Source organism: Schistocerca americana, chromosome 1 (genome assembly GCF_021461395.2).
Source record: "Schistocerca americana isolate TAMUIC-IGC-003095 chromosome 1, iqSchAmer2.1, whole genome shotgun sequence".
NCBI lineage: Eukaryota > Metazoa > Arthropoda > Insecta > Orthoptera > Acrididae > Schistocerca > Schistocerca americana.
The window spans coordinates 896,566,440-896,578,850 of record NC_060119.1 but is presented as its reverse complement, the minus strand read 5'-3'; the positions used below and the strand labels follow the sequence as shown (position 1 = coordinate 896,578,850).

At 47.5% G+C, this 12,411-nt stretch overlaps 1 protein-coding gene across 1 annotated transcript in view; it reads right to left on the bottom strand.

The window, feature by feature from the left end:
• LOC124614770 (WASH complex subunit homolog 1-like) overlaps positions 1-12,411 on the bottom strand; it is a 316,984-nt gene that overhangs the window by 248,642 nt on the left and 55,931 nt on the right. The window lies entirely within an intron of this gene.

Genomic DNA, 12,411 nt, shown 5'->3' with positions numbered 1-12,411 from the left:
AACCTAAGATCGCAGCGGTCGCCCGGTTCCAGGCTGTAGCGCCTAGAACCGCACGGCCACTCCGTCCGGCGACAGTAAGTGATACATGTTTCAAGTTTAGTTGAAATCCGTCCAGTGATTTAGCAGCAGATGCGGAAAATACATAAATACATAGATACATACAAATTTCCATATAATATACATTTTTATAATATGCATCGGTTCTTTTTCCACATCGAAGGGAATGGATGCATGTAGCGTCACAACGCTGTGAACATAGTTAGAACCAAAAAGTTATCTTATGGATGATATCATGTTCTTTCTTTCATATGTTGAAAATTGTAATACCATATGGAAGAGACTTTATTTTCATACTCCAGTCGCTTAGAACAAAGTTTGAATTCTGAGAAAAACATTTAACAATCGCTATATTGCGTCCATGTTAAATGAGTACCTACGCAAATATCACAAGGTGAGTTCTGGGTATGCCGACATGTTAATCCTTCGCGTCCTGCTGCTACGGCACAGAAAGAAAAGCAAATACTGAAGCAATTTCTTTCGTTTGTCGCAAAACGGAAAGTGCCCAGCATACGTTAACTCACGTCAGAAGAAAAACAGGGAAAAATACATGCTACACACTGCGCACACTGGCCGGCGACACGGCTCGTGACAAATGAAAAGCTAGCGCGGTGTGAACGCTCGGTCTCGCTGGGTCGGCCGTGGCTGTCGGCGCGCGTCACGCCGGTGACAAATATTCACGCGGGCGTGAATAGCGGCAGGCCGAGCCGTGGCTAGGCGGACCGCCTGGGCAGCGGCCGCGTATTTATAGCGTCGGCCACTTGACGGGCTGTTACTTGCGCGGGACACGAGCACCGGCCGTGACGTCACGGGCACGCTGAATTAGAGCCCCCATTGAAAGGCGGCCGCGTTTTACGGAGCAGTAAATCAACTCGGTCTCGACGAAAGGAACGGAACGCCGAAGTCTGCGGTCTTTGTCAGCAGCAGCGGCTGGTTTTGAAACGAATGACGCAAGCGGTAGGCAACAGCGACCACCGACCGAGTGCGTGCTGGGTGAAAAGCGGAGTGTGGACAGTTGAAAAAGGCAGAGGGAGTACGTCTGTCGATGGAGGCTGCTCTGTGACGCAGTGCTACGTGTTTAGCTATTCGTGAACTCTGAGCAAAACAAAAATGCAGAACCATTCCGCTGTGTTGGTTGGTTTGAGTTGCTGGAAGAGACCAAACAGCGAGGTCAGCGGTCTCATCGGGTTAGGGAAGGATGGGGAAGGGATTTGGCTGTGCCCTTTCAAAGGAGCCATCCCGGCATTTGCCTGAATCGATTTAGGGAAATCACGGAAAACGCAAATCAAGATGGCCGGACGCGGGATTGAACCATCGTCCTCCCGAATGCGAGTTCAGTGCGCCATCTAGCTCGGTTTACCGTGTGCATTATACTCCTCTACAGAGAAGTAACATAAGTGGATCAAGATCGGAGACACCTTCTGTCTCATCCACTGGGTTGGTGCATACGTTCGTAGCGTTTTTATCCTGAAGTACCAAAGAAACTGGTATAGGCATGCCTATTCAAGTGCAAAACAGCAGAATACGGCAATGCGGTCGGCAGCGCCCATTCTGTATAAGACAACAAGTGTCTGGCGCTGTTGTTAGATCGGTTACTGCTGCTACAGTGACAAGTTAACAAGATTTAAATGAGTTTGACCGTGGTGTTACAGTCGGCGCAAGAGGGAGCGAGTGTACCGTGAATATCGGGGATCCGGTAAAACATCAAATCTCCGACAGCGCTCCGGCCAGAAAAAGATTCTGCAAGAACGAGGCCAACGGCGACTGAAGAGAATCGTTCAACATGACAGACGTGCATCTCTGCTGCAGATTTCAGTGCTGGGTTATCAACAATTGTCCGAGTGCGTATTATTCAACGAAACGTCATCGATATGGACTTTCGGAGCTGTAGGCCCACTCGTGTAGCCTTGATGACTGAATGACACTAAGCTTTATGCCTCGCCTAGGACCGTCAGCACCGTCATTGGACAGTTGATCACTGGAAACATTTTGCCTGGTCAGACGAGTCTCGTTTAAATTATATCTAGTGAGTGGACGTGTATGGGTATGGAGACAACCTCATGAATCCATGCATGTCAGCAGGGGACTGTTCAAACTGGTGGAGGCTCTGTAATGGTGTGGGATGTGTGCAGTTGGAGTGATATGGGGCGCCTGATACGTCTAAATACGACTCTGACAGGTGAAACGTACGTAAGCATCCTGTCTGATCACCTGCACCCATTCATGTCCATCGTGCATTCCGTCAGACTTGGGCAATTCCAACAGGACAATGCAACACTCCATACGCCCAGAATTGGCACAGAGTGGCCCCAGCAACACTCTTCAGAGTTTAAACACTTCCGTTGGCCACCAAACAGCATGAACATTATTGGACATATCTGGGGTGGCTTGCAACGCGCTGTTCAGAACAGATCATCACCCCCTCGTACTCGTACGGATTTATGGTCAGCCATGCAGGATTCATGGTCTCCGTCCCCTCCAGCACTACTTCAGATATTAGTCGAGTCCATGCCATGTCGTATTGTCGCACTTCTGTTTGCTCGCGGTGGCCCTGGCCCTACACGATATTAGGCACGTGTACCAGTTTCTTCAGCTCTTCACTGCAATAAATACTGCAGATACACATGACAGAGACTTCAGTCATTAGTAACAAATCATTCTTCACTATTTACAACAGCTTGCCAGAGCTGGGGTAGCTTTCCGATTCTTTGACTGTGTCGTTCAAATGTGTGTGAAATGTTATGGGACTTAACTGGTAAGGTCATCAGTCCCTAACCTTACACACTACTTAACGTAAATTATCCTAGGGACAAACACAGACACTCATGCCCGAGGGAGGACTCGAACCTCCGCCGGGACCAACCGCACAGTCCATGACTGCGGCGCCTAAGACCGCTCGGCTAATCCCACGCGGCTCTTTGACTGTACAAACCACGTGGTTTTGAGGCGAAGAACCAGCAGAGCAATGTTCGGAGCGTGTTTTCATCCGGAAAGGAAGTTCCTTGAAGGTTCTTCGACAGCGAGTGGAAAAGGTGAAAATCTGACGGTGCAAGCTCAGGTGAATAATGTGGGTGTGGAATGACTTCCCAACCGTCGCTGTTCCACCAGATGCACAACATTATCTTTTGTGGATGCGTGGAGGTCTTTGTAGGTAAAGTTGTTGCTTTGTTTGTGCTCAAACTGTCTTTTCTTTCTCTTATGTTAGCATAAACACATAATTTTCCGTCGCCATAACGATACAAGATAGTAATGGCCGGTGTTGTTCACGAGTCAATTGATGACGAGCAAGCAGATATGCACATCTGGCCATCCACTGGTTTTTGTGATTTCGGTTTAGGGCATGCAGTACCCATACACCCGATTTTTGAACCTCCCACATTGCATGCAAATGTCGCTCGATGGTGGAATGATCACAGGTCATCACATTTGCCATTTCTCGACTACACTGTCGTGGATCGATTTTGATTAATGCGATAAAATGAGCTGCATCGAACCCTGAAGGTCTTCCTGAAAGTGGAGTGATACTAATGTCAAGAAGAAAACCATTTTCTTGCCAAGATCTGTCCAATGGCAGTATCCCATACACGACGCAAATGTTTCCGTCTGCCTCCGCTGCTGTCAACCCTCTACTGAACTGAGACAGAAGAATATGTCGGAAATGTTCCGATTTCTCCACTCTACACCCTATTTTCCTGCGTCCACAACCTCACTATCTTCATATGACAAAATGACAAAACGAAGACTCAAATAGTAACAGTGAATCAAAAATAAAAAAAGTCAATCATTATATAAACCCTTAGCAACTGGAGTACAACATACAAAAAAGACTACGTACTTATGCACCAACCTAATGATTCCAAAGTGGTCCAATGTCATTGTAGCACGCACCCGTATGAACACAAGGTGATTGCCATTCTGTAAATAACTACTCTTCCTCGTGGCGGTGATTTGCACTTTTACCACTGGAGGTTGTACTGCTGTATTGTTATACAGTTAGCGTTACTCCATTTATTGTTGCCTGGCGCTGGCCCCATCAATACCTGCTGTAAACTGACAACTAGAAAAGAGAAGTTGAAATCATCCACCTGCGAAAAAGGTACTTTCTACACACCCCATTTCGTCGTTGTCTTTTAAAATCCAGGGTATCTTTCCTCCCTACAAAACACTGAAGAGCCAAAGAGACTGATACACCTGCGTACTGTAGTGTATGGCCAGGGCCCCCGCGAACACACAGAAGTGCCACTACACGAAATGGCATGGACTCAACCAATGTTTGAAGTAGTGCTGGAAGGAACTGACACCATGAATCCTGCAGGACTGTCCATAAATCCGTAAGAGTACGAGGGGTTGGAGATCTCTTCCGAACAGCACGTTCCATGGCATCCCAGATTGCTCAATAATGTTCATGTCTGGGGAATCTGGTGGCCAGCGGAAGTGTTTAAAATCAGAAGGGTGTACCTGGAGACACTCTGTAGTGTGTCGATATGTCCTGCTGGAATTACCCAATTTCGTCGGAATGCACAATGGACGTGAATGGATGCAGTCGATCAGTCAGGATGCTTACGTACTTGTCACCTGTCAGAATTGATCTAGACGTATCACGGGTTCCATATCACTCCAATTGCTCAGCCCTAGACAATTACAGGGCCTCCACCGGCTTGAACAGTTCCCTGCTGACATGCAGGGCCCACGGATTCATGAGGTTGTCTCCGTATCCGTACACGTCCATCCGCTCGATACGATTTGAAACGAGACTCATCCGACCAGCCAACATGTTTCCAGTCGTCAACAGTCCAATGTTGGTGTTAGCGGGCCCAGGCGAGAAGTAAGGCTTTGTGTCGTGCGGTCATCAAGGATACACGAGTGGGCCTACGGCTCCGAAAGCCCATATCGATGATGTATCGTTGAATGGTTCGCGCACTGACACTTACTAATGGCCCAGCATTGAAATCTGGAGCAATGTGAGTAAGGGTTGACTCATGTAACGTTGAACGATTCTCTTCAGCCGTCATTGGTTCCGTTCTTGGAGGATCATTTTTCCGGCAGTAGCGCTGTCGGAGATTTGATGTTTTATTGGATCCCGATATTCACGGTATGCGCGTGAAATGATCATACAGGAAAATCCCCACTTCATAGCTACCTCGGAGATGCTGTGTCCCATCGCTCGTGCGCCGACAACAACACTACCCGTTTATACTCACTTAAATCTTGATAACCTGCCATTGTCGCAGCAGTAACCGATCTACCAAGTGCGTCTGACACTTGTCGTCTTATGTAGGCGTTGCCAACTGCAACGCCATATTCTGCCTGTTTACATATGTCTGTATTTAAATACTCATGCCTATAACAGTTTCTTTGGCGCTTCAGTATATAAAAAAACCATAAGTTCAACCGAGAAAATACATTCGAAATACTACTTATCGACACTACTTCTATTCTATTTACCTATCTACTGTGTAATATTCACTCACATTTATCATGTTTCAGCACTTGTTTCATTAGACTGCAACTTGCAAAAGCCGGTTTTCTTTTGAACTACTGTAATTTATATACAGCTGCTGCGAAAATGGCTAGCGTGATAAACTTGTTTTAAAATTTTGGTTTTCATGGTTCATCTGTTCTGTATAGTCTCCACCCACTTGAGTACAATGCACAGAAGCCGGCCGAAGTGGCCGTGCGGTCAAAGGCGCTGCAGTCTGGAACCGCAAGACCGCTACGGTCGCAGGTTCGAATCCTGCCTCGGGCATGGATGTTTGTGATGTCCATAGGTTAGTTAGGTTTAACTAGTTCTAAGTTCTAGGGGACTAATGAGCTCAGCAGTTGAGTCCCATAGTGCTCAGAGCCATTTGAGCCACAATGCACAGAACGTTCACACAACCATGTGAAACTCTCAGAATGGTCCTTCTGTGGGATGCTGTCCAACTTGGGTATCACTTTGGTTTGAAGTTGACCCTTCTCGTCAATTTCTACCTTTTTTGATTGTGGCCTACGTTAGTAATGATAACACCAAGTCTTGCCACCCGTGATGATTGTCTCTAGAAAGGAATTGTTTGCATTCTGCATTTTAATCAAGTTGAGGCAGGCGTACACGTGTCGTTGCTTTTGTTTGGTAATGGCTTGCTGACCAAACTTTGAACAGACTTCTCTCATGTCAATACATTATGGAGAATGTCTTAAGTAGTTGAATTACAGATGTTTCTCCAATGCGATTTGTGACGAAACAACATTGATACACTACAGCCGCACGTCCGCTACTTAGCACTGCCTGTACACGTCTGTTGTGTACAGTTGCTCGTTCCGCCCTGTTGCTCATCACGCAACAGATTACCCTTTTCGACAGCGTAGTGTGTGGGGATCAACGTCTCAAGGGAAGGGATGTACTGTAGGTATAACGTTGCCGTCGCTTATACGCCAGGAGTATGTGCAGGGGCCCTACGAATGTAGTGTGTGGACATTAAGTTGGGAATGTGGGTCTCACGTGGAGTGTGCAAGGGATAAATCCTCTGTGCCCTCGGTGGCTCAGATGGAGCCCGCACGGTAGCTCAGCGTATTGGGTCAGAGGGCTGCTCGACCTCCGTAATAAAAAACTGAGTAAAGGAATCAACGATCACCTTGAACGGATGTCTTGTGGCTTTCGCCCAGACCAAACGCAAAAAAAGGATGGATAGAGCATCTGCCATGTTAGCAGGAGATCACATTTTCAACTGTCCCCGTTGATGTGTTTCAACGCCTGTCGACAGCTTAGGGTCTTGATTTAATTATCATTTCAGGAATGAAATCAGTTTTAGAGCTACACTGCCCAACAAAACAAAAGTATCACTTTTTGGAAACACCTTAATTGTCTCCCATTCCATATAAGCGAAAGGCCACTGCTCAGAAGGTTAACGTGAGCTATAACCTGGGTTAGCGAGGTAATTTGGCACCAAGCTTTACCACAATTCTGTCCAACGCCATCGTGATCATGTGGGAACTCGTCACATTCCCTCTCACCCACATTCATCCTTTCTTTCGCCGCCTCTACCATGGAGGTCAGAACCGCGACATCCAGAGTTGGATTTCTTATGGGTGGCCGTGAGAAACATTTCGGACCCACTGTCGCTGAGAACCGGCGCGAAAAGACCTCGAGGGTGACACAAGGGACGTCAATGTAGCCCCCTCTTGCCTTGGCAGGTTGATCCCCACACACTTCACTGTCGAAATGGACAACCTGTAGTGCGATGAGCAACAGGACCACGCTGTTGACAACTTGCGACAGTGCTGCAAATTCCCTGAGCGATTCTGATGTCATTCCGGCGGCAGTCTAGAGGCTCATCATTTGGCCGAGGCCCTGACGCCAGCAGCAATCTCCTTGTGGTGTGACTGAGTTACGCTGCAGAACGCTTGCGCCCAGGTGTCTCAGGCCCAGCTTGCATCCACCGCAGTGACGAGGGATGGTTGCCGCGCACGAGAAACAGCCAGCTTCACCCTGGCAGGAGTCTGGCGGTTACAATGAGATTTATTATATATCAGAACATAATTGTACATGATTATCGACACACAGTAGGTTAAAGGATAGGGTAAACTGTAATATTATGAGAATAAGAGTTGGCTCGAGAACAAGGTGCTCATACTCTCTGCGATGCAATAGACTGACGATAATGACTGGAGGTCCTAATGAATCAAATATTTATCTCCCGACTATATAGCAGTATCGCAATTAGTAGTGACAGTCCAAATGGGATCACATGGAGAAACAAGCAAGCTTTACTTGTAGCAAAGCGAGCACGCGTGCTGCTGAGGGTTCAGATGGTTCAAATGGCTCTGAGCACTATGGGACTCAACTGCTGAGGTCTTTAGTCCCCTAGAACTTAGAACTAGTTAAACCTAACTAACCTAAGGACATCACAAACATCCATGCCCGAGGCAGGATTCGAACCTGCGACCGTAGCGGTCTTGCGGTTCCAGACTGCAGCGCCTTTAACCGCACAGCCACTTCGGCCGGCGCTGCTGAGGGATTCAGTATAAAATTGATGAAGTCCTACAATGCCGGAGCCGTAAAATACTGTACCAGTACTGAAATCTGCAGCGTGTGGTCGGTAAGCAGCGTCCTGATGATGTAGGCGCTGACTTCTGCCGTGCAGGAACTCTGTGTCAACCCCTGGCCGCGAAGGCTGTCCGAGAATTCTAAGTTCTTCCGAAAACGAGCTACCAAGGAAGATCAGATCCCGAATTCCCTTTGTGATGCGATGCAAGAACGAAGCCAGCATTGCTCCTCGAAAACCGTGAATCGGCATTCAGTTCTGATTCCAAAACAGAACATCATTCGCGCCAATAGCGACTGCTCCCTCCAATTTCGAGCAGGGCTTTATGACATCAACTAGCCTCAGTTTAAGTTGACCAATCATGCCTCTGCTATTAAGCTGAGGGCACTGAACTTGCCGTTTGACCGGCTACGAAAACAACCTGCCTAGACCACCGCCCATCCGGTGCCAGACAGTCGCACCCAGCAGGGCACAGTCCACAGGTTTTCTCCGAATCAAGAGGACAGTGTAGTCAGTCGGTGCCAGGAATCTTCGTCGCGGACGCGCCGGAGCGGTAAACACATAAACCGCGGCGACACTCAGACGTCTCGCAGGTCGTTGCGCCCTGCATACAATAGGCGAAACTCGACCGACGTCAGTCGTTCCACCAGAATTCAGGGAAGTGCAGCTCCCAACCGGAAACGCAGTGTGCTGGGTCCTACGATGCTCGCCTCGTCCAGGCCACCCACGGAAGTAAAACAACATGTTTAGGAATCAAGTGAAAAGTTTTTTTTTTTGAGCTCTCAGTACAAATACTTTCATTACAATAACCTTATTCGGACTGTTACTACTGTGCAATGACATAGAACATTAATAAAATTGATAAAAATGAGAGGAGACATGCAAAAGAGGGCATGGAACCTCTCAGTGGTACTGCTGGATTTCCCTTAAATCTGCCTCAAAGTTATTCGTATGGCTTCACGGTGTATTTGTTAGACTATTACCCAGCCACTAACGACGTAGCTCACAACATGGTTCTTGCCCCAGCGAGGTGATACCACACTGCCTGTTCCCGCTGTTACGCACTATGGTGCAGTATTCGCCGAACACGGCCGCCTAGTCTCACAATCCCTTTGTGTACATGTCGGTATAATGTGTATGTCGCCAAATTGCGCTTTCCGACCAATTTTGGGTAAAGGAGCGCTCCATGGTGGCTTTGTTACAAATTTTTACAAGTTTTTCTCAAGTCTATGTAGCGACAGCATAATCACAACACAAACGGCTGCATTTGTAGTGACGCCCTACCCAGGAAGCATGGATTGCTGGTAAATGGTGTCGCATTGTGTTCAACGATTAATCGCGGTTCCACACCACCCAGGATGAGAATCACTGGCGAATATGCGAGGATCTGGGGATAGGTCCGGCAGTCTGTCAGAGTTTGCTTCCAAGAGAAGAGAAGCATAACTCAATAGGAGAGACGTTCGTCTGAAATATGCATCACAATTAATGGTAAATTTTGCAAATAAGCTTTTGATACACAACTTTACAGTAGCAACAGATGGTTGACAGGATGCTCTAATATGCAAAAGGTGTATTCTTTGTCAATTCATTTGTTTACAAATGACTTATATTTTTAAAACAGTGTTGGTTGTTGTGGTATAGCTAACTTTCATTAACCCACTAAAAAGCACAGCCAATTTTAGAACCCTTTGCTCCCCGTATTCAATAAAAATACATACAGAAACATCCGAACTGGCTGCATGTTGGCTGACCAGAAGACAAATTTACAACATGATAATATCATAGGACAGTATAGGGACATAATGAAACGCTTTACTCTTATAGTTCGTTTCGTGTCTGGTCCCTAAATGAAGCCAATTACACTCCTAGAAATTGAAATAAGAACACCGTGAATTCATTGTCCCAGGAAGGGGAAACTTTATTGACACATTCCTGGGGTCAGATACATCACATGATTACACTGACAGAACCACAGGCACATAGACACAGGCAACAGAGCATGCACAATGTCGGCACTAGTACAGTATATATCCACCTTTCGCAGCAATGCAGGCTGCTATTCTCCCATGGAGACGATCGTAGAGATGCTGGATGTAGTCCTGTGGAACGGCTTGCCATGCCATTTCCACCTGGCGCCTCAGTTGGACCAGCGTTCGTGCTGGACGTGCAGACCGCGTGAGACGACGCTTCATCCAGTCCCAAACATGCTCAATGGGGGACAGATCCGGAGATCTTGCTGGCCGGGGTAGTTGACTTACACCTTCTAGAGCACGTTGGGTGGCACGGGATACATGCGGACGTGCATTGTCCTGTTGGAACAGCAAGTTCCCTTGCCGGTCTAGGAATGGTAGAACGATGGGTTCGATGACGGTTTGGATGTACCGTGCACTATTCAGTGTCCCCTCGACGATCACCAGTGGTGTACGGCCAGTGTAGGAGATCGCTACCCACACCATGATGCCGGGTGTTGGTCCTGTGTGCCTCGGTCGTATGCAGTCCTGATTGTGGCGCTCACCTGCACGGCGCCAAACACGCACACGACCATCATTGGCACCAAGGCAGAAGCGACTCTCATCGCTGAAGACGACACGTCTCCATTCGTCCCTCCATTCACGCCTGTCGCGACACCACTGGAGGCGGGCTGCACGATGTTGGGGCGTGAGCGGAAGACGGCCTAACGGTGTGCGGGACCGTAGCCCAGCTTCATGGAGACGGTTGCGAATGGTCCTCGCCGATACCCCAGGAGCAACAGTGTCCCTAATTTGCTGGGAAGTGGCGGTGCGGTCCCCTATGGCACTGCGTAGGATCCTACGGTCTTGGCGTGCATCCGTGCGTCGCTGCGGTCCGGTCCCAGGTCGACGGGCACGTGCACCTTCCGCCGACCACTGGCGACAACATCGATGTACTGTGGAGACCTCACGCCCCACGTGCTGAGCAATTCGGCGGTACGTCCACCCGGCCTCCCGCATGCCCACTATACGCCCTCGCTCAAAGTCCGTCAACTGCACATACGGTTCACGTCCACGCTGTCGCGGCATGCTACCAGTGTTAAAGACTGCGATGGAGCTCCGCATGCCACGGCAAACTGGCTGACACTGACGGCGGCGGTGCACAAATGCTGCGCAGCTAGCGCCATTCGACGGCCAACACCGCGGTTCCTAGTGTGTCCGCTGTGCCGTGCGTGTGATCATTGCTTGTACAGCCCTCTCGCAGTGTCCGGAGCAAGTATGGTGGGTCTGACACACCGGTGTCAATGTGTTCTTTTTTCCATTTCCAGGAGTGTATGTTGGAACTCGTACATCACCTTAGTGAATTTCAAAAAAAGTTGAAACATCAATTAGAACATTCTTCTATGTTTACAGGATTGTCAAACCTGATAGAGAATGACTTAATTGCATCTGTTGCAAACGCTCTCATCAGTGAAATGCGAAAGGATACAGGTGAATCGCATTTTGTCTCAGTTCATCTGTATGAAACAACTGACGTGAACTACTTCTCGCAGATCTCTTCAGGATTTCGCTATATCACAGCTGATGGTCAAGTTCAAGAAATATTTTTAAAGGTCTTGAGTTACTATGTAATTTGTGGGGCAACCGATTCATGACTATGGATGCAATAAAAATTTATCGCTCAGGCTAATAATAATGGTGCTAAACTTTTGGCTGGTAACTAAATGGACTGCACTCTAGGAAGAAAAACGTGTTTTCTAGTACAATGGTCGTTTACTGTTCACTTTTTCGAGCATGGACTGCATTTAGTGCCATCGCTAGCTGTGACAGTGATCAAAGAATACAATTTTTTTTTCCTCAATTGGGATGGCCCTGCTGCTTTGCTTTCCGAGTCAAACAAGAAACTCACGGCTCTAGATCAATGCGGAAAGAAGCAGTTGCCTAAAGTATTTGACACGCGGTTGAGTTTTGTGTCTCGTTTGGTTAAAACTGTTTATGAATATCACTGTAAACTGGTTTCACTTCTCAAGATAAAAATACATCCATATGAAAAACGTGACGAAGATGTTTTTACTGATAATGACGCAAGACGTCAGTTGCAGTTTGCTTCTACATACTTTTTCAGATATTTTATCCCTCACTAACGCATCATTATATGTATTAGAAGCCAGAGTTTACGACATTTGCTACTTTGTAACAATACTTAATGAATTCAAAGAAATGTTGAAAATCTAAAGGGACAGATTTGAAAAAAAAAATATGGGAAAGAGTGATTCACGTCAACATATGGATGAACCAGTAAATGAAAGTTCCAGGTATGATGCTGCTGCCGGCCGCGGTAGCCGAGCGGTTCTAGGAGCTTCAGTCCGGAACCACACAGTTGC